Source organism: Geospiza fortis, unplaced genomic scaffold (genome assembly GCF_000277835.1).
Source record: "Geospiza fortis unplaced genomic scaffold, GeoFor_1.0 scaffold146, whole genome shotgun sequence".
Lineage (NCBI taxonomy): Eukaryota > Metazoa > Chordata > Aves > Passeriformes > Thraupidae > Geospiza > Geospiza fortis.
This window is the reverse complement of record NW_005054455.1, coordinates 910146-931588: the sequence shown is the minus strand read 5'-3', so window position 1 is coordinate 931588 and position 21443 is coordinate 910146. Positions and strand designations below refer to the sequence as shown.

The window sequence follows — 21443 nt, the reverse complement described above, 5'->3', positions numbered from 1 at the left end:
TGTATCTTATCTATAAAATTCTTTCTCCTGCCCTGCTGAGGTCCGTCCAGCAGGACAGTTCCAGGCACTCTGCCTGGCCCCAGGGTGGTGTTATGTCTTTATACTAAAAGCTACGTGTACAATATTTACAATTACTTTCCAACACCTATCACCTGTGTTAGACAGTGAGCTTCTACTCTTCTACTTCTTATCCCAGCAGAAGATGGAGGCCAAGAAAAAGAAAGGCTGGACATGCCCAGATGCCTCTATCTTGCCCCCCTGAATCCCCATTCTAAAAACCCCAATCCTCCTGTGTATTTCTAGAGATTTCAGCATTTTTACTGCCGCTGTATTTTTCCTTGGGAGATGGGGGGACTGAGATGAGGTGAATATAGGAACAGGGAAGTATGTCTAGAAAAACAGGTACACCTCTTTAGTCTTCAGTCTGGCCTGTAGTTTCGTACAAACCATATTGTAAAAAGTCAATTATAATAACTTAGAACACAGGCAAAAAAGCTTTTTCTATACTTCCTGCTCATGTGTAAGATCTCCTGGCTTCATAGCCAGTTCTCAGAATAGCTTACTACTTAGTTAATAAATTTGACCTAATGACCAAATGTGGCAACTTTATGAATTATGTATCAGTCTCTTGGGTACCAAACTGTGTGCTTTGGTTTTATTAAATCATTTCTGATTTGATTATCTTCATTAGATCATGCAGCAAGTTAATTTCTTTGGAATTTATTGTTCAGACTTTACAATTAAAAGATGTGAATCAAATTGTACAGTTCTCCTCCAGTCTTCATTATGATATCAGTGAGTTTTAGAATTCCAAATACTGTTTTACTGCAGCTTTTTTATAATCTAAGAATAGAAGATCAGTGTAATACATGGATTATCAGTTTCTGGGCCCTGCACAATGTGTTCAGAAGAAGCATAACTCCAGACTGAGGAACATCAGCAGCAGCAGTGCATGATGGACTTTTCTATATTTCAGCTTGCCAATTAGAAATAGAGTGATGGTTTTCTCAGATGCATAAATCACCCTTTCTTAACAGCAATAGGACAGCTTGCCTCAAGTAAGAATATCAGGATCTTTTAAAAAAGGCAAAGTTGGGCACTTCTGAAGTACAGAGTTTACTTTCAAAATCACCTGGGAGGTGATGTCTGAGGGTGGTGAGATACAAGTAGGAAATATCGACAAATATGTGGAGAGTGAGGGCTTTGTGTGGCTTTGATGCTCCCCCTGCCCTGCAGAGCTCAGTTGTTCATGTTATTGTTCAGCCCAAACGATCAGCCTAAATACTGCAGCTGAACCTGAGGACAAGGTGCATTGCTTATCTTCTCATAATTATTATGAACTTCTGGCTGAGGTGCTGTGTCTAAGGCTGTATGGCTGGGAGATATAAAGAAGAGGGGAAGCAAATATCTTTTTGTGGTTGACTTGCTGTATTTCAATATTGGAGCTCTTTTAAACTTGTGTATGGAATCATTCAAACTCTCTAATCCAGGATTCTAAATAGCTCCTGCATATGCACCAATTCTGTTCCAAAAAAAAAATCAAAGATTAAATGATACATGGCCTGTTATTATACCAATGCCTGAGGCTTTTCAGTATGCTGCAGCAGAGGGTTTCATTTTCCTGAGTGTTTATTTAAAATAAAATTAATTTGGTCCATTCATAATTTCTTTATTTTATTAACTGAAAAATATATCAATTGCTTTGCAAGACTTTCATTTCTCTGTATTCCTCATGCTCCCATCTGTGTGCTACCACAGGGGGTTTCTTTGGATGGGATTTTGTTTTGGTTCAGGTTTATTTGTGAGCACATGTTCATTTGTTAGAGGGTTAATTTCTTAGGCCTCTAGATTGTAGTTTAAATACATTTATGTTGCTTGATTGCAGTAAAGAGGAGAATGTTCTTAGAGGAGAAAATTCAGATTTTCTTGGAAAATATGGATACATCACTTTCTGTGTATTCCTTGTTAAATATGTTCCATACAGTTGTCTTCAGAAATGTACATTTGCCATTAAGCAATTTTCTGGTGGTGAAATGATGCTTAGTCTATAAAAGGATACCTGGTGTTGTTTCTTTTTCCTATTTTTACAGAGATAAAATTTGCTTCTGACCTTTCGATAGACATGTTTATGACTCAACAGTAAATATTACTGCGGAAGGCATTCCTCCTGGTCATTTTGAGTCAGTTTGATAAAAACCTTGATTTAGGACAAGAGTACAGGATTTTCTGCGTAATAAAGTAGTGGTTGCTGAGTAGAGAGACAAAATTTGTCACAAACCCTTAAATTAGGCAGAGATAAATGAAGATGGAACTTGTGTACTTTGAGAGTTGTCATTTCATTTAAATCTGTGGAGTTGCACCAGTGTAAGTGAAATCTATTCAAGATTCCTTTCTTGAATGCTGAAGTTTTTTCTGTTTTCTTCTGATTTATCATAGATGTACTCTTGGATGAAGATGATAATTTTTATGCTCCATGTATTATTTTCTACTGTGCAAGCTAAAATATTACAATTCCTTCTTCAAAGAAAACAATATATTTGAATGAGAACTAATTACCTCTTTTTTTATTCCAAGTGACAAAAGCTAATATATCACACTTAGCCACTATAAGAACTCCATTTCAGTAAACTAATTAAACTAATCCTATCTCTACTCATTATTCTCAGTTCTGCTAAATATTTTAACAGCATAGATTTATTTCATTACATAAATTATATCATACTTAAAGAAAACAGTTTGCATAATGGTGCATTTGCATTCCCAGGAGTTTATTTTGGGTTTTTGAATTCAGACTTCACATTTCAGTTAAAATATTATTATTTGCCTTATTTACAATGGTAATTCTTCATAATTATTTCTAATTATCTAAAATGATGTATAACTTTAATTAAATGTAAGTGCTTGGCATTCTTGTTAACTTAGATTAAACAGTGACAGTTCTCCTGCATATAGACAATATGATGTTAGAAAGTTGTGATGTTTCCTACAGCTCAAATCCTGTAATTTCATAATATTGTGGGTGGTCCTTTCAATTAACCAATCACAGGGTTAAAAAAACCCTGTTGCTTTTTGATTGTTAGTGGTTTTGATTGTAGTAAATAAAAAGATCATGTGCTTACTGTACATATCTTAAGATATATAATGAAAATAAAAATGTCTACCTCATTTTTTTCTACTTAAACTATGAAACCAGGATATGTTGAATGCTGAGATTTTAACCAGCAGTGTTGCTGGGAGGCTGTAAAGGAAGGGTGCACAAGTACCACTTCAGACTAAATTGCTTTCTACTTAAAGACATGTAATGTAATTAAAACAAGAACCTGTAAGCCGTGCAAATCTCTTAAGTTTAGTATAGTCTTGCACTTAATGTACCTGTTGCAGAGCTTTCCAAAATGCTAAAGAAAATGCAGATAAGAAGTGATGGATCAGAATGAATTTACAGTATGTAACTCATGTCAGCTGTATAGAATATTCATAATTTCCATGAGTTTTTTACAAAGCACTTATGTGACAGAAGTTGTCACTCTCATATTAGGGACAGTTGAATGAGGTGGTACAGAATTGTCTCAGAAGGCAAATGTGAAAGTTTATTATAAAAGGCAAATAAGAGTTTATTATACATCACATTCTTTTTATAGACTGTTCTGAGAAAGCTGGACCTGGCTCATCCTCACTTAACACCTCTCACATCATTAGTTAATTAAGAGCAACACTTTTCTTGTAAACATCTTACAAGTAAACAACAAGTTTAAAACACTAGTTGTAAAGATTAAATATTATTTGAATTTTTTCTCTGAGTTTTCTCAAAACTCCCCAGAGTAATGCTTGGGAAAGTTGATCTGACTTCCTCTCTAACCAGACTGTCAGCACCACAAGAGGTAATGGTGTTCCAGTCTTAACACCAGTTTTTATTCTGTTATCTGAACTTGGTTTTCTGTCACTGTTACTGGCTTCTCATAGTGGTGACAGGAGGTGAATCATGAGGATTTTAATAAATTCCTGCAGAAAGGGAACTAATTTTGGGTAGTTCTAGCTGGGGATTCTGCATGATTTCTGAAAGAATGGAGACAGACAGACACCTGACAGACACTTTGTAAATTGTTTTATCCCGAGTGCTGTGGGGTACGCTCACAAGAGCTCTCCTGCTCTTGTGCTTCCAAGTCCACTCTGCCAGCTGGAATTAGCAGACCTGGAATTCATCTAGCAGGTGCCAAGCAAGCAGCAATACAGCTTTCCATGACACCTCACCCTGCTCTGCACCTCAGCTGCTTCTTGAACACAGCAGTGTGAATTGCTTTCATATTTTGCTCATCAATAATCAGAACCTTTCATTCATTAAGTTTATATGTACAGACTGTTGTTTTGGCCAGTTTTCAAGTATTTGCCCCTAACTCATTACAAAAGACTATGATAGTTTTGTTTCCATCATCTATTCTATTCCTTTTCTGACATAGACAAGAAAAGTAAATTGGTATATGGGTCTTTAAATTTGAGTTTATTCACCTAATCTGCAAAGGTGTTACCTACAAACAAGCTTTAGATGGGGTTTATAGAGATTAGCATAATGATGTAATGTGGTCATATTTATATGTAAAATGTTAAGTACAGTGCAAACAGATTTTTGAATGCAAAAAACTGTTAGAAAGAAAAAAGGAAAGTAAGCCCATGGTAGAATCTATTTTATCCTTCTCTGATACATCTTTCTCCTTAAGAGTTTGGAAAATATCAAGTAAAATTCTGAAGAAAGATAACTGCTTCAAATAACAGTTCTTGAATTGATTCTGAGTGTTGTATGAACCATTTGGTCTTAGAAACTAGGATAAAAGCCTAACTACTCTTTTGAAGCATATCTAGATTCTAATAGTAAATAGAAGATTATAAATACTATTTGTAACATTTTTATTTATTTTCTTAGAGTAATTATTGTGATGAAGCTGTTCAGCAAGGGAAAAGTTGTAGGTTGCAGAGTTTTTCACCTTCCAGGGGGCGCTTTGGTTTGAGCTCCATCAGTAGTGATGGAATGCTGGCAGTGCTGATGCACTAACCCTGCTCTTTGAGGAGCTCTCAGAGCACGCAGGACACTGCAAAGATGGAATGGGTCTGGAAACCAAACCAGGGTCTCTGTGTGGCATTCTGGTCTGGGCAGACTTAGGAGTTACTGATGTGCATGAAAAACCTGGGATGCTGCTGAGCCTTGGCAAGGGCAAGGTGGCAGCACAGGGAAATAAATGGCTTCAGACTGTCAGAGGGCTGTGACAGGTTAAATTTTAAGAGGAAGTGTTGCAAGGGCTGCCTGGGGCTGCCCCATCCCTGGAAGTGTCCAAGGCCAGGTTGGACAGGGCTTGGAACAACCTGGGATAGTGGAAGGTGTCCCTGCCATGGCAGGGATTGGAATGGGATGAGCTTTAAGGTCCCTTCCTCCCCAGACCAATCTCAGGTGATTCTCTGAAGCTGTACATGTTTACAAAATGCCTGTGCCATTGTCCCCTGGCTTTCAGAGTTTATCAGGTGTTCTGGGCGTTACTGGGGCTCTGTCTTGCTCATCAGACTGCTGAGCCAAGCTGCCAGGAGCAGAATGGGAGCTCCTTCTGCTGAAATCAGGACAGAGTGGAAGGTACACAGAACTGGCTAAAAAGGTGGAGGTGAAAAATACATAGGTGGACTTGGCAAGGGCTCAGAAGATGAGTAAAAAATGAAGCTTTCCTGAAGGTCAGGAGTCCCTGTTTGGGTGGATCTGAGAGTTCTTTGCTCAGCTGAAGGGACTGGCAAGTAAAGGGGGTGGTGGGGAAGGCAATCTGCCTTATCAACACTAGAGGCAGGCACAGAGAAAGGGACATTCTACTGCGGAATATTTGGTATCTGTCTTTCTAGGAGCTTCATTTACTGTTTATCTATATTTTTCTCAGTCCATCTTGCACTATGGAACCACATTGCTTAGCATTAGTTATAAGTATCATAAAATAAAATTTCAGTTGCTAGATATGATAATAACCAATAAAATTTGCTGTACTCTTTCAAGTGTGCTGTGACTGAGTAAAATATGAGCTGTGTATGCAGCTTGCCTAGCTTGACATCAGGGCTGTGTTTCACTTGACAGATGTCTGTAATTACTGATATTTTTCATAGTTTTGTGTATTTCATAAGTAATCTATAAGATCATGTAGTAAGCTTAGAGGACAAATTTATCTGGTAGTCTTTTAAATTTCAAATTGCAGTGTTAAAATTTCTTGAAGTACTTCGTACATACATATATATGTTTATGTCTATTTGTACAGAACTTATCTGTATAATTTGTGAATTCTATAAAATACATGTGTATTTTACATGGCATATACACAGTTATTTGAAAATAACTGTATGTGTACACGTAGTGTAAAATACACATGTATTTTATAGACTTCTTTACACTAAGCTTGCTCAGTGAGACTATTTCTGTTTTTTGTTAATTATTGTGTCAACCTATAAATCCTTCTTATAACTAAGTTATTTAGAAATAAAAGGTGACTTTTACTTTTTTTTTTGTTTCTTCAGGCACATATTATTTAAAAATTACTTTTCATTTTGTATTAGCTTGCATGCTTACAGTATTTACATTAATTGGCATGTAAGGAACATCAGTTAAAGAGACTCATACACATCCTTCCTGAATAATGCAGTGAAAATTGCATGTGTTTTGAAAATTTACATGGTTTCATACTGGTAAATGAGATGTATTTGTGGATCATGTTGCTCATACATAAGCTATGTTTAATTATAATTTTATAATAAATATATCACTGGTCAAAAGACATGAAGGTAATGTCAATATTTTATGGAGGTGCCAAAAACGTAAAATTGTTGAGGTGATAAAAATACCTCTGAATTTTTTTGAAAGAGTTGTTAGACCACAAACTCCATGTCAGCTTGGTCTTCAGTTCTAGTAGCATAATATTTTGACAAGGGACAACATTTTACACAGTCCTTAGACCAGATCTTTCACTTTTGTGCTTACAGCTCACTTGAAGTTATTCCCCTTGAGGACCTGACCTCAAGTGCTAAATCTACCAATTCTGTCTTTTGCTAGGAGAAGAAGATGAGGGCAGTATAAGCCCATGCACTCACAGCAGCAGTTTCACACATTTGATGAGCTCACACTCAGAGACATCTCCATATCCTGTAGTGTTCAGCCAGGTGGACCAGGCATTACATAGTCCATAGTGAGTAAAGAGTCCTACATTATATTAAGCTCTCTCTCCATTACTTTCTAGAGCTGGGATGAGTGGCTGGTGGTGTTGGGGTGGGGGTACAATATTAGGAAATCTTCCTCATTGATTAACCCAACAAAATGCTTTCTCTGTTTTGTTGTGTTCTTCTCCCATCCTCTCATATGCTCTGACAGTTTCATCCTAAAGTGGCCACCTAACAAAGACAGCTTTATTCTAATATGCATTGTAGTCTGTTGTAAAATGGTAAAAAAAAAACCCAAAACGTAAAGAAACTCCAGTGTATTCATTAAAAAATAATTTGTTTTTAATTACTGCTGGCCATGATAATAGAGAGGTATTTAGAAAGAAAATTAGGCCGAGTGAGCAAATAGCTCTCCAGACATTACATATGAGTATGAACAAAAGCTTAAAAGAATATTCTCCAACTATTTAAGCAGTCTTTGCGTAGTGTAATCACAGACCCTGACAGTAAAATGACAGATATTTATTGTATTTATTTCCTGTTTCTAGTGTAATTCTTAAATTGTAGTACTTAAAATGTTAAAACCAAATATTACTGATATTAAAAAAAAAAAAAAAACCTACTCTGTAACAAATTTGGACATTCAAGAGCTGCTGGTTTTAAGTGACCAGGTCATGGAGCCTAATTTCAAATCTAGGTTATTAATCTGGGGGTTTTGTGCTTGACACCCCACATTCCTTTGTGTCCAAGGCATTAATTAAGTACTGTAACACCTTTGTGCCCAAGGTATTAATTAAATACTGTAATAGCTGCAAAGCAGCAAGGCCAGTGATGTGGGTTCTCTATCCCAAACTCAAGCACACAACTAATGGGATATTCCAGGTCTGTGTAGTGTCTCCTGTGAACCAGATGGTGCAGCTGGGTGATGACAGATGGACACAAAATGGAATAGGTGCAGGGAGAGGCTGGAAGGGGGAAAAAACAGAGAGCTGAACATGTTGGGAAAGAGCTGAGCATGGTTGGTGAAGCCAAGGAAATGCTGAGAAGTGGGTATTGTTCTTATCTGTGGCTGCTTGGGAGTAGAGGACAGGGTGTGGATGGCCTTTTTAGCTAAAGAGGTACGTGCTGGCCATAATAATTTACAGAGACATGTAAAAGAACCTTTCAATAGTCACATCAGGGAGTTCCTGAAACAGGATTCCAGTCTGAGCTTGGGCCAGGGGAGGTCAAGCACTTATCAAATTTTGAGAAGGAGTTTCTACCCTTAAGAAAAATTACATCATGTGGCTTCCTAGCAGGTGACTCAACTCCCTGACTCAGGAGTTATCTTCCAGCTCTGCTTTCTTTCCAAGAAAAGTCAAAGTCACAGATGCTCTGGCATTCTCAACTGCCAAAATCCCTGTGGTTGATAGGATTAACAGCTAAATTTGTCCATGGAAAATAAGAAATCTGTGTTTTTTCAGCAACATTCAGTAATTCACATGCTACTACTATATTTGGTGATGGTGCTGCTTTTCCTAAACCTTGTGTTTTCTGGGGTTCTGTTAAATTTATGCAAGAAAGGAATTATAGTTTGTATACTATTTTTTTAAAAAGTGCATACTGCTTGAAGTTACCTTATTTTCAGGGGAAGGTTTATTGGAAATGCAGCTCACACAATGTATGATGAGGTGGAAACAAATAACAGAAGTGACCTCAGTGCATGCAGCCCATGTGCTTGCCATTTTTCCATTTTCTTAAGCATTTATGGCCAATTGAACTTACACAATGTGCACCAAATAGGTAGTTTCCACATCTTTCTGTGCATGTTGTCTCATTTGTATATTTTTAAAATTATTAATAGTAAGTGCAGAGAAAGAAAAAAATTATGTTTTGAAATGATACGAAATGTCAGAATTAGTAACTACACTGTGGCTCAAGACAATTCTGGTGCTTGAAGAATCAACTCCTTAATTACATTTTTCATTTATAAATCTGACTCGTAATTTACTTTTCAAGAATTCATATTTTGTGCAAAATTTAATTCCAGAGGTAAAATCTCAGTGAAGGGAAACCTCAATGCTGCTTTTTTCAGTGGAGTTAAATCTTGTGCAGCTGTGTGTTTACCCTTTAATGCATGCATCAGTAAAATAATAGTCTGCAAAGATGTACAGTAGCACAGTACCTGGACTAAAAATTAAATAATTTTAGGCCAAATAGATCTCTTAGGGTTCTGTGCATGTGGGCATTGTCATTACTGCCATGGGAAATCAATTAGGGGAAGATCCAGCTTCATTCTGCTCCATCTTCAAGGTTCTGTGGCACCACATCTGCTAATATTCCTTCACTGGAATGTTTCTAGTGAGTAAGAACTCTGGGACTTTGCATTGTGTAAATATGTATTTATAAACTTATGAGTTTGATATTGAGAGTGCCTAAAGTTTCTATTTCATGCCAGGTCCTCTCCCAGTTTCATTTCACATATAGCTGTCTATAACTGTTGCTGTTCCAGCTGCATTTACTTATTCCTTCTTACATATTCTCTTTATATTTTTATTGAGGGTTGTCAGTAAACCAAAAAGAAAATCGTTCTTTCTAGGTTCGGTAGCAGTACTTTTCTTCCACCTATTTTATCAGATTTAAACCTTTCCAGACACTCTTAAATAATCATTGTATTTTCCTGCCTTGCCTTTTTGAGCATTTATTTAAGCAATCAGCCAAATAAGCATTTTAAACTTTCATCCAAGTGCCTTAGTGCAGTGCCAGTGTGCCCCTTGATGATTGATATGAGCATAAAAATTCTATCCATGTTTTCATTATTATATCTGGATATAAGGTGATTTTAGAGGTGAGGTGAGGAGCCATTTGCAGTGTGCATGTGTCAGTATTTATAGGCATACAAACAAAAGGTTGAAATACAGGTAGGAGAATATGCAAGGATTAATTTTTTTTCTCTTTCTGGCCTTTTTAAATAAAACATGCTGGTGTTTGGATGATTCTGTGATATCAGTTCACTTCAACAACTTTAGTCACTTAATTTAAAAAGGATGAAAGGGTAAGTCATAGGAAAAGATTTTAGAAACAACAAAAAAATAGAATTAGTAGGAAGCAGTTTGGTCTGTGGTTATCCTAGCTGAATGTTACATGCTGATAGAACACAACACTGTGGACAAGAAATAGTCCTGACCATTTTGCTCACTTACTGCCTTCCTGCAGCTGATTCTTTCAGGAGGAAATACTCTGCCAGCCACGTCCTTACAGTGTCACCTTTTGAACTATTGTGCCTGGGTGCTCTTTTTGCAGCTCAGGACAGTTATAGTCTGGTGATATTTTGAATAATTCACAATTCTGGATTTTAGCAGCATTTAATTGAGTACTGTTGGGTTTCTGCATAAATATGTGTGAAATGATTGTTCATTTCTGATCCCAACCTTTTGATTAATCAACTTTCCCTTGGGCAGTCATGCAGAATTTGCCATGTTGTGCAGCAGCCAAGTAAGCATTTAAGATTTTCATTGTTAAGCTCAGTTAAAGCACAAATTCAGATTTTAGTAAATGGCTTTTTGAATAAATAAGCATATTATCCTCTGTGATACCACTTTTTTTTCTTTTTTCTTTTTTTGAGAAATGCATCCCTCAATAGAAAGGGCTGCTGAAGCCATTCAGGTTTTTTTATGACAACATGAGACACATTAATGTAGAATGAAGTAATCTCTTATGGGAGAGGAGCAGAATGACCTTTTAGCCATATAAAGTTTGATCAGGTGCCTGGATGACCACTTGAATAGAAATAATGCTGGGTTGGTCTGGGGTCTCTGGAGAGCTGGTTAAGAACACACCAAGTGGTCAGTGAAATCCTGGTGCAGAAAGAGTTGGATATCATACATGACAGATGTTGGACACCTTTATAGTGCTAATGGAACTGCCATGTGTATTATAAATTAATTTTTAAAGGGATTTATAACGTGTAGTTGTGATTCAGAAGTAAGAGTGTGAGATAGGATTACAGAGAATCTCAGAAAAGAAGGTGCAATTAATTTAAAATCCACTGGAACTCCACTAAGACAACCATTCTGTGTAGGAACACACATCAGCTTGCAGCATGACAGTGCCTCTTTCTTATACCAAGTTAATTTAGCATTATTGCATGAGAAAATAATATGTTGATATTTTTATCAAATGCCCTTTCATTTCCAACTACAACTTTTTTTACCAGTGCCTCCTGCAATCCATAATTTTTTCCTGATAAAACTGATACTGAATTTAAAAACTATTAGCTATAAATTCCTATGCTGTCATTAATTGTGTTGTCTAATTGAAGACCCAAATATTGGGGAACTCAAGAATGGCACTACAGTTGTAATCACTTCTGGAATGCTTTTAAACTCAGTGCAAACTAAATGATTACTCACAGAAAATAGTAGTACAGAGAAAATACAGCGTGGGCAAATGTTATGCTGCTTTCCCTGAAGTATTCAGGTGACCTTATTATCTACCAACATGAAAAACTGCTGTTGGGAAAGGAAGGTCATTCAGACATCAAGGAAAGATCAGTCCTTGTCCTTTGCCACAGAGACTCCCAAGAATGTATCAGCTGCTCTAGAGAGGAATCCCACAACTGATTTGCTGTGTGTGATGTGTAGATAAAATCCTTGTTGATTTTCATTCCTGGGAATAGAAATAATTAGGTGGTTACACAGTAAGGTGATAATCAAAGCCATTTTTTGCAAAGCACAGGCCATAAAGCCTGATTTGTCAACAAAACCTATTTGCTTATTAATAAGGAATTTCACATATACATCAACTTGTTGGAATATTCCTATATCAGTAGAGCTGCAGATAGAAAATGAAGCTGTTTATTGATCAGAGCTGATTTTGTCCCCGCAGTCCGTGCCCTAACTGTAAAGTACAAGTGCTGACTGCCACACTCTGCTGATTGCAGATTTTTTTTGACAGCCAAGACCTGACTCTTCCCTAATCCCTGTAGCTGCATTGTAGGAATTACAAAGCTTCTGTGACAGACCTGTTCTGTATTCCAAGAACTGCAACACACCTGTCATCAGATAGAAGCAAGAATGCCCAAGTCATCACTTTACTTGGGAAGCAGAACAGATGATTGAAATTATTTCTTACTACTAACTAATTCCCCTTTTAGCAGAGATAAGCTGCTTTGTTCAGCTGTAAATGAAACATTAGGGTATTAGCTGTCAAGGCAGAAGTATTGGAGGAGCTAAGATTTTATCAGCAGTAGTAACATTCTGGGCAATAAATTGTTTTGTTGGGCAGAATACTATTCTCCAGAGGTACAGAGAAACAAAGCTCATTAAGGTAAATGCTTAAAGCACTGCAAAAAAGCAAAGACAAAGGCTTATTACCTTTGTTTGGGGGATAGATAAAACATTTGCACTTTTTCATCTCTGTGTAGCAGTGAAGAATTATGTGGTACTGTTATTAAAAAGATGCATTTGTAGGCTTGTAGAATGCTTTCTGAATATATCCAAGGGACAAATAGATTCCTGAAATATCAACAGAGAGCTGTAGTAAGTGATGGCTTTTTGGAAATTGTTTTGTTTCCCTCTGGGTAAAATTAGGTATCTGCACGTTGTCCTGTACTTAGCATTCATCAGATTAATAGACTTGCATTATTAAATGAATGTTTGAAATGGAGAAGCAGAAATGTTGGAGTTATACAAAATATTTTTACCAGTATATGTACCTAAATTAAATTCATATGGTTTATGTCATGAAGCATTAGGATTTCTTGACTGCAGCTCAAGGAAAATATTTGGAATGTTAGGAAGGAATTAGAGCTCTGTAAACCAAGGGTGGACATAAACTTGCTATCAGAAACAGTTAAAAAGGATAGAAGTAAAATAGGTCGAAGGAATCTCTGTTCATGAGCTAAAAAGCTTGCAAGTAGCCAGAGGCAGATACTGTTTTCCATCATTACTTGTTTGAAGCAGCATTTTAGAAAACTGTAAAACAGAAGTTTCATACATAACACAAAGAACAAAGACGTGTAGCTGCAAAATTGCATGGAAGATTCTGTTAATAGCTGACATAAATGTCTTCAGAATTTTCTCTGTGCAACATGGAGGATTTGGAAACACTGAGGAGAGCTTTGCAGTCCATCCTGTTACCTAGAAAGGAGTCAAGAAAAGATACTTTAGGAAGAACTGAGTAAAAATTACAAGACAGCTGACCAAAGCAAGGATTACTTTTTAATGGCTTTCTGTAGCCAGGAAATCCTACACAGGTAGAAAACAAAATTCTGAATTCTGCTAGTTGGTTTTATGTATTGTAGAAATATATATTTTCATTATATATCTATATATTATTATATCTTATATGTATATTTATATATCTACATATTATGTATATATGTATTATTCATATTGTCTATTGCATACAGACACATTGTTGTTTAAATATGACTGTCACTGGGTCATTGTCCAGTGATGGACACATCTTCAGACTCAGTTTTCCTTCTCTGTGACACAGATATGTCAGCCCACCAGAATAATCTGCTTGATTTTGAGGGGATAAGTAAATAATAGTCAGCTTTGTTATTGCCTAAGACTGAAAGTAATGAAGTTTTTGTTTCCTCATTTGGGGTAATTGAGCCCATCTGACAAAGTGTTAAGGTTTGGTGAGGGAGGATTCAGTGATACTTTAATTTACTGTCTTATATTGTTAGGGATAAAGAATATTCATACTTAATGCAAGTGCTTTATATGCACCCACCAACTGTAAAAGAAGATAAACTTGATTTTAAAATTCAGATTTGATCTGAAGGGTTTCCATTTGAAGAACATGACTCTGCTGTGTGCTGGCCTGTCCCTTGTTAGGTCCCATTTGCAGCAGGAACCTTTAGGCTCCTGTTTTACTCCAAGTACTGCCTCAAATGCAGCCCAGCCTGCCTGGATTGCAGCCCTTACTGAAGATTTCTAATCTGGAAATGCCACCCAGGCAGAACTCTTGTGCACTTGCTGAAGTTGAATTTTTTTGAGGTTGAATCTGTTTCTGAACATTGCTTGACAAAAAATGTTTGACATCTCACAGCCAATCTGCAAAGGAGGTAGTGCATTTCCAAACATCAGAATCTAAAAGTTCCAAAGGTAAACTCAGAAGACCAAAATATCAGGGCTTCTCGCTTCTAGTAAAATCTCTATTTTCTTTCTCTTTGGGGAAATCTGTTTTCTTACATGTCTCAGGAGATGAATGCCAGGTTTTAGACACAAGGGCTTTATTTTGGATGATGCATCCTCCAGAACAACCAATCAGTCTGCAGCCATTTAAGTAATCTTTGCAAATGTTGATTTCACCCTATACTTTTTTCCTTTACTTGTAAAATAGGATTAATAGATAGAATGTACTGTGTAAGTGTAGCAGGTTATTGCTGGTTTTATTAAAATAAGACTGAAATATTTTGCATTATGAACTCATCCTCAGGATACTGTTTTATACTTACCTATAAGCTCAAAACCCCCAGATTTTCAACTACCATGAGCAGCAAATGCATGAGAACTGGACTTTGATCTAAAATCAAGTTGGTTTTGGGGTCCTGGAGATCATAACACCCCTCTGTGAATTCATCCCAGCTGAGTTGTGCTGAACATCCCAAGTTAATGGGAGAGCACCCTGAAGAATCCATAGGGAACAGATCCAGTCATGTGCATTAGTTGAACAAGGTGAAGTTTTTGTACTTTATAACCCATTTTTCCTAGGCAGCTGCTTTTCAGAGTTCTGTACTAAAATGGAAAAGGGCTGTTGGGAAGATGAGTTCATAGAGCTCTTGTGCAGAGGCCAATCATGAGCTGATTACTGGAAGTACTTTAAGTAATTTGAGTATGGAGGATATCAGCTATGGTTGCATTTTGTCATTTTATATTAGCAAAAACGATCAACCTAGACAAAAACCATAGTCCTGATTCCAAAAGATAAGGCAGAAAGGTCTACTCTAATTTTTAATTGGTATTCTAAAGTAATTTTAATCATGCTTTCATCTTGTTTCAAAGCATAAATTTAGTTTTAAATACACACTTATATTCAGTAATGATGGACAATTACTGAAATATTCAGAGACCTGGAATAATTTGTGTATTTACAAATGGCTTGTTTTTAACTAACATCTAGTTAAGCTTTGGGGATGTTACTGCCATGAAGCACCAGGAGAAAAAAGAATAATAATAATAACCCTAACAGGGGGAAAACAAACAAACAAAAACCCCACCAAACCAGAACAAAAAGTTGAAATATTTCTTTGTTCTTTGTCTACTTTAGGAGCTCATGGAGAAACTTGAAAGTGGATGGAGCTCTGAAAAAATACCAAAGTTTGTTGTTGTTGTTTAAGTGGAAGAGAAAAGTTTTCTGCAGTGCATCAGAAATGTCAGGCTAACAGGGTACAAGGTGTGATCTGAGAGAAACCTCACCAGGCTCACTTTGTACTGACAGCTCTAACCCAAATCCAGCCTTCCCTTACTGTGTCACTCTGACTTCATGCAAGATCAGGGGTTTCTGTCTTCTCTCAGCTTTGTTACAGCCAGCACAGACCCCTCTGATCCTGATCTGTGTGTTTATTGGCTAGAACACTGATTGTGTCTAATTTGTACTGCAGGTAATCCAACCACTTTGTCCAGCTCTAATGCATGTGATTAAAGGAAAAAAAAAATGGCAATTTTGGATGTTTGTGAAATGAGAATCAGAAACATAAGAAGCCAAACATATCTCATATATAGATCTATCCTGGCCACATAGCAGTACCTTTAATTTGCAATTTCTGTTGCTGCGCTGGTTTTGACATTGCTCAGAATCAATTAAAACCAGAGTGAGTCAGTGCAGAGTTTGACACTTGACTCTGCTGGAAAGGGTTGTGGTACAAGACTAGAATTTTCTGTTTAGGACATCAGTGCAGTTGTCTTTTGTTTCAGCAGCAAGAAAAGGAAAGATAAAAGTTGGGAAAATTATACACTTGTCAGAAAACTTGTGGAAGTGGCAGAGACTTTCACGGTCCCTACACCAGTCAGTGAGCAGTTTATGCTGTGCTTTGTGAAACTGCTTGCTGCAATATTTCCTGGTGAAGTGTTGAGTGGTTTATACCCCCTGACCCCCATGTTTTCATCTGTGTAATGTTATTTTTTCATGTCAACCCTTTGCCTTAACTGCTGGGTGTGGATCTCACGGCAGCAGTGGTTACTGAAGGAAGCAGGAGTGGTTCTTAGCTGAGAAATCCCACTTTGGCTGCTGCTGGGCCCAGGAATTGCAGATTGCTCCTGGATCCTGCAGGTTTGATGCTCTGGAGTGTAACTTTCCATGCCTTGACAGGATTTTTTCAAGTCCTCTCCAGTCCTCTGTGTTCTTTATTCGTTTGGATTCTTTGCATGATTTTCATTGCAGTGAAAAACTCATCATTTTTCCTGTGTCAGTGGTTTATTTTTTCATGTGTACTCTGGTTTAGAGTCCTCACTTGGTTAGCCAGGAGAGAGAATAATGGAGAGGTAGTACTGAAAAACACTGTGATGTTGTTCTGTTCATATGGCTTCTGGATAAATCCCTGAATTACTGTATTGAAGTTGCTTCAAATTTTACAGTCTTTGCTGACAGGAAAACCAGGAGAATCTATCAGCAGTGCACAGTGGATGGGCCACATTCCTCAAATAATCCAGTCAATTAAAAATTGATTTTTGTTCTAGGCAGCATGGTGGTAATGTAGTGGGGAGACAGTGTATGCATTACCAACAGAGCTCACATCAGTTAAGTGATATTTAGGTGATCTTCTGTCATGGGAGAAAGCAGTGCAGTTGATGATCTTTGCTACTGAAGAAGCTAAATTGAAGTGTCAGATACCAGAATTGCATTTTATTTCTAATATGTTGGCCTGCCAGCCTGGGAGAAGCTATGTGAAGTCTGCGAATACAAAGGGACAAAAGTGCTAAATCTAGCAGAAACTGAATGGTTTGGGGAAGATACTATAACATGGCTTTTAGAGCCTTTAAATGCATTTAAAGGAATTGAATCTTGTACTTCAGTTGCTGGACCTTTTGTCTACTACCTTGCTCCCTTTTTCTGGCAGCAGCTTGAAAGTAAATGAAAGATATGCAGGATCTAAATTGCAACAATCTTGTTTATTTATTTGTTTTTAATACTCCTTAAATTAGTTGAAGTTAGAACAAAAAAAAAAAGGCCCAAACCTATTAATTGAAAAATGCATTTCCCTCAGATGTGCACAATTCTGAGCTGCAGAATTTAAAGATGCATCTCTCTACAATCAGAAATGTGGAAATGTGCAGTTATGAAGATTGGGCTCTACCTTCAGCACACACTGTGAGTCTGCACTATGAGACACAAAGCTGAAATCACTCTACGCTTGTCTTGAGCCATTAAAGCATCTATTGCTAAAGACAGCTTTGCAAATTTTCCAGCAGAATAGAAAACATGCAGGAAGTTTTACTTCAGGTTCTTAGCAACCCCAGGATGCTGCTGCTCTTGGTTATGAAACATCACAGCTTGGCACTAAAGGTGTAATTTAGATTTTGATTTTTATTTTTTTTTAACATGATAAATGCTTTTCCCTTCCTTTTCTTTCAAAAGCATTTGTAGGGTGTCCTGGTGCATCTCTGCTTCACCTAAAAGGTGGCTGTTAAGTGATCCCTAGACTCTTCTCTAGACCTCTTGGAAAATCAATCCCGTAATTACTTCCAAGCGCTTTATAGTGCTCAGGTGAAAGGCTTGGAGAAATTGAAAGCAGGCTTGTTCTTTAAAGTTTAGGTCCTAATTTGAGGTTGAGATCCTAATTTTTAAATGGATAGCGTTACTTCTATGCTTAAATGCTTTACATCTAAACCCTTTGTCATGGTGATATTTTAGTTAACATATTGACACGCACCTCACCTCGGCTTAGCTTTCAACCTGCAGCATTATATCTGTTTGTAAAATGAATGTATCAGAGACAGGCTGGAAGGATGGGCAGTGATCTGTGAGGTGTTTCACATCTGGGGAGTAATCCCACGCTCTATTCCTGAACATTGCTTGACAAAAATGTTTGACATCTCACAGCCAATTTGCAAAGGAGATAGTGCATTTCCAAACATCAGAATCTAAAATTGTTTGCAATAGAAGAGATACCAAATAAAAAAGTTGGCCATCAGTACAATTATTTCTTAGCATCATGTTTAATTTTAACCTAGGTTTTAATAAGCTGAAAGCCTTCCATAAAAGATAATTTCACCTGTGTCAGTAGATTTCTTCATTAATTTATTGCTAGGCTGTATAAAGAGAAAATAAATCACAAATTCTCTTTATATGTTATTCTTGGGGTAAAATGCTGCTGGGTTTTAGTGCTTTGATAGGGGAACAAAGAAAAAGAAAAACAAGAAATATGCTTCTGGGCCTCAGAACTCTTCAGCATGATTTGAATACAAGTGGCTGCCTGTGATAAGTACATTGGGCTCCCTTCTGTTAATTACAGTGGTTCTAACGAGGCTAATTTGACAGCCCCTGTGTCATATTATGCTGAATGCTCCCTGCACTATCACGTGGAGGAGAAGCCTCCCCTCCCCACCGTGTGAATAGTTTTTGATGGATTATAATTTCAGAAGGTCCATGCCACAAGCAGATACTTGTTTTCTGCTCAGCTGAAATGACTTCTGTTACTGACTAAATGGACAAACTTTTCCAAGGCATTGACGGAGAAATTATAAAATGGGGTCAGACACTTTCTCTTAAAATGTGCCTTATTTCATTGTAATTTTTTGTGTAGAGATAACAGTTTCCTCTATTTGCTACTATGAGTGACAGTTAACTTCTTGTAAACATGAAAGCTTTTATTTTCTCTGGGTTGCATTATGTAGAAGGCATTTTTAATTTTTTTTGTTGTTCTTTTTTCCTTATAGTGGTTCAAAACAAGCTGGCTACTAATGTCAAGATCAAAGCTAGATATTGTAGTTATTGTGATATGGAATTTGATGTTATAAAAATACCCACTGATGTTTTGTGAAACCCAAGAAACTGTTTCCTCTTAACTTGAAGCTTGCATTTTGTGAGCAGTTTAAGTAACTTCTTCGGAAGCATTTAGCCAAAAAAATCCAAGAGTTGCCGTAACTTTTCTTTTACAATATTATTGTAGTTTTATCCAAACTCCACCAGGTGTTGCCAAAGAACATACAGCCAAGGCAAAGTTTACAGCTGAAGTGGAAGTTGCTCAGAACAAGTGTGTACTTTTTCATGGACAGAAGCATTAAAAGCTTTTTCTGAAGCAGGAACGCCTTCCCTACAGATCTGAGAGCATTCCTCTTTTTTTTTTTTGTAACTAAACATCAGGAATCAAAGTATTTGGTACAGGTTACATTGTTTATGTGGGTATTGTATTCTTAAAGTCAGTTTTTTCTTATGAAAGGAAGATATTCTCTCACAGGCTATAGGTGAATATTAGGCTGTTTAACCATTCATTACAGACTACTGTAAATATTCCACTACGTTGCTGTCTTAATTTTGGGTGATGGGGTGTGCTTTTAGTGACAGGTTCAAATTACTAAATGTTGTGTATTTGGTGGGTTTGGGATTTTTTCATTCCAATAAGCAAAGTTCCTACAGACACCCTATTCCTACCACCTTCGGTAAAGATATTTCTTTCCTTTGTTTGCTTTGTGTCTTGCTGCGTCAGGAGTTTTGCAGATCACAAATCAGTTCTGTTGCAGGGTTTGTCTCATTCTGGGAAGGAAATGTGCTACCAAAAGCCAAGGTTTGCTTGAGGTAATAAGAGCCCCGAACTTGTGGCTGCTGAGAGCAGAGCAGCGCAGAATGCTCGGGCGGGCAGCGCTCGGTGGCAGCAGGAGCCGGTCCCGAGCCTTGGCACAGAGCACTTTCCATCCTGCCTCCCTGGTGAGTCCAGCCATTGTGCTCATGGCATGAAAAGCAACGTGCATTTTAATTGCTGCCCTTGTTTTTGAGCTCTTTCTCGGCTATTGCTATGTTTAAGCGAAAAAAGCTGGATTGTGGACAGTGCTGGTTGCCAGAAAAGGTGTAACCAGCTTGTGATGGTGATGCAAAAAATCTGTGTTAGGTGCTGCACTGAGGCAGGACCTTTGAGGGAATCACCTCTAGCAGGTAATTGGGAATCTCTAGAATGGCAGCTTTACGTTCCAGAAATGCTGTGATGTTTTCTTTTGTGTTTAATTAAAGCTTTCACTTTATTGTTGTGCACAAATATGTTCTGTTTGAGCGTTTATTGAATGTTCAGTAGCAAGGAGGAAACCAGGATTCTTTGGGGTAGTTTGGCATAATCAGTGTGGGCTGCAAAGATAAAGGTGGTTAAGGGAGAAGGAAGGAAAAACCTGAAAAGATAAAGGTGGTTAAGGGAGAAGGAAATATTTCAGTTGCTTTTGCAGAAACAAAAGTATATTGCAGTTACTTGAAGCAGAAACACGTTCAGAAATGTGACTGTAGCTAAGACTGCACAAAGAAACTCGTTGCTTGCAAGAAATCCAGGGCAGTGACTTCACCTGGTGGTATTTAATTCATTATTTATTGAGCATTACGTTTGCTTTCCCTTGGGATGCGCTCTCCCTCCTTCCACCCACAAGTGTCAACTAATGATTTGAATATAGAATATTTTAATTACTTTAGATCTCAGTAGATGTTAGTATGTAGGTAATTTGCTCCCTTTCATAACCATGTGAGTACGGTAGATAACTCAATATTGCTGTAGCTTTCCTGGGATCCCATTTTATCCCCATGCCAATGCACTTGACAAAGAGGGTGCAAAGGAACAAGAGGAAATTTAAATTATCCTACAGAGGTGAGATTGGATCGGCGTTTAAGCTGGTAGGTGTAATACAGATGCTGTGATCAGGTGCTGAGAGCCAAAATCCTTCCAGCCCTCGTGCCACTCTGAGCAAAGGTACTGGAGACTGAGCAGTTCTCTGATGTGGTCTTATCAGTTTGAGTATAATGTAAATCCTGTTACAGCAGCTTTGTCCAATCTGCCTGTAGCTTTGTTCTGAACCTTTCAGAAACAGTTCACTGAAGCAGAAAGAACCCTGTGAATTGATATTATAAACCTGCATGGTTGCTTTATTCATTGTTGGAGCAATAGAATATAACAGAAGTATTTATTTTAGTGGATTGAGGAGACTTTTTTTTTCTCCTATCAACATGAGCGGAGGAAAAATGTTCTAAATGCAAAAGAGGAAAAGCTAATGCTATAATCATATCCATACCCACTCAGAGCACAATCCCATTGAAAGACAATGCAGAACACCATATGTTTAAATTATTTTACACATTCAGAGAGATTTTTA

The 21443-nt window shown here is 37.4% G+C and overlaps 1 protein-coding gene across 25 annotated transcripts in view; it reads left to right on the top strand.

The window, feature by feature from the left end:
• The window catches only part of RBFOX1 (RNA binding fox-1 homolog 1), a 667961-nt gene that overhangs the window by 453555 nt on the left and 192963 nt on the right, over positions 1-21443 (top strand). The window contains exon 2 of one of the 25 annotated variants that reach the window (XM_031062658.1): positions 7064-7196. The exons of the other annotated variants lie outside the window; for them this stretch is intronic. The gene's annotated coding sequence lies outside the window, so the exon portion shown is untranslated. The remainder of the gene's footprint in view (positions 1-7063; positions 7197-21443) is intronic. 25 annotated transcript variants of the gene reach the window in all.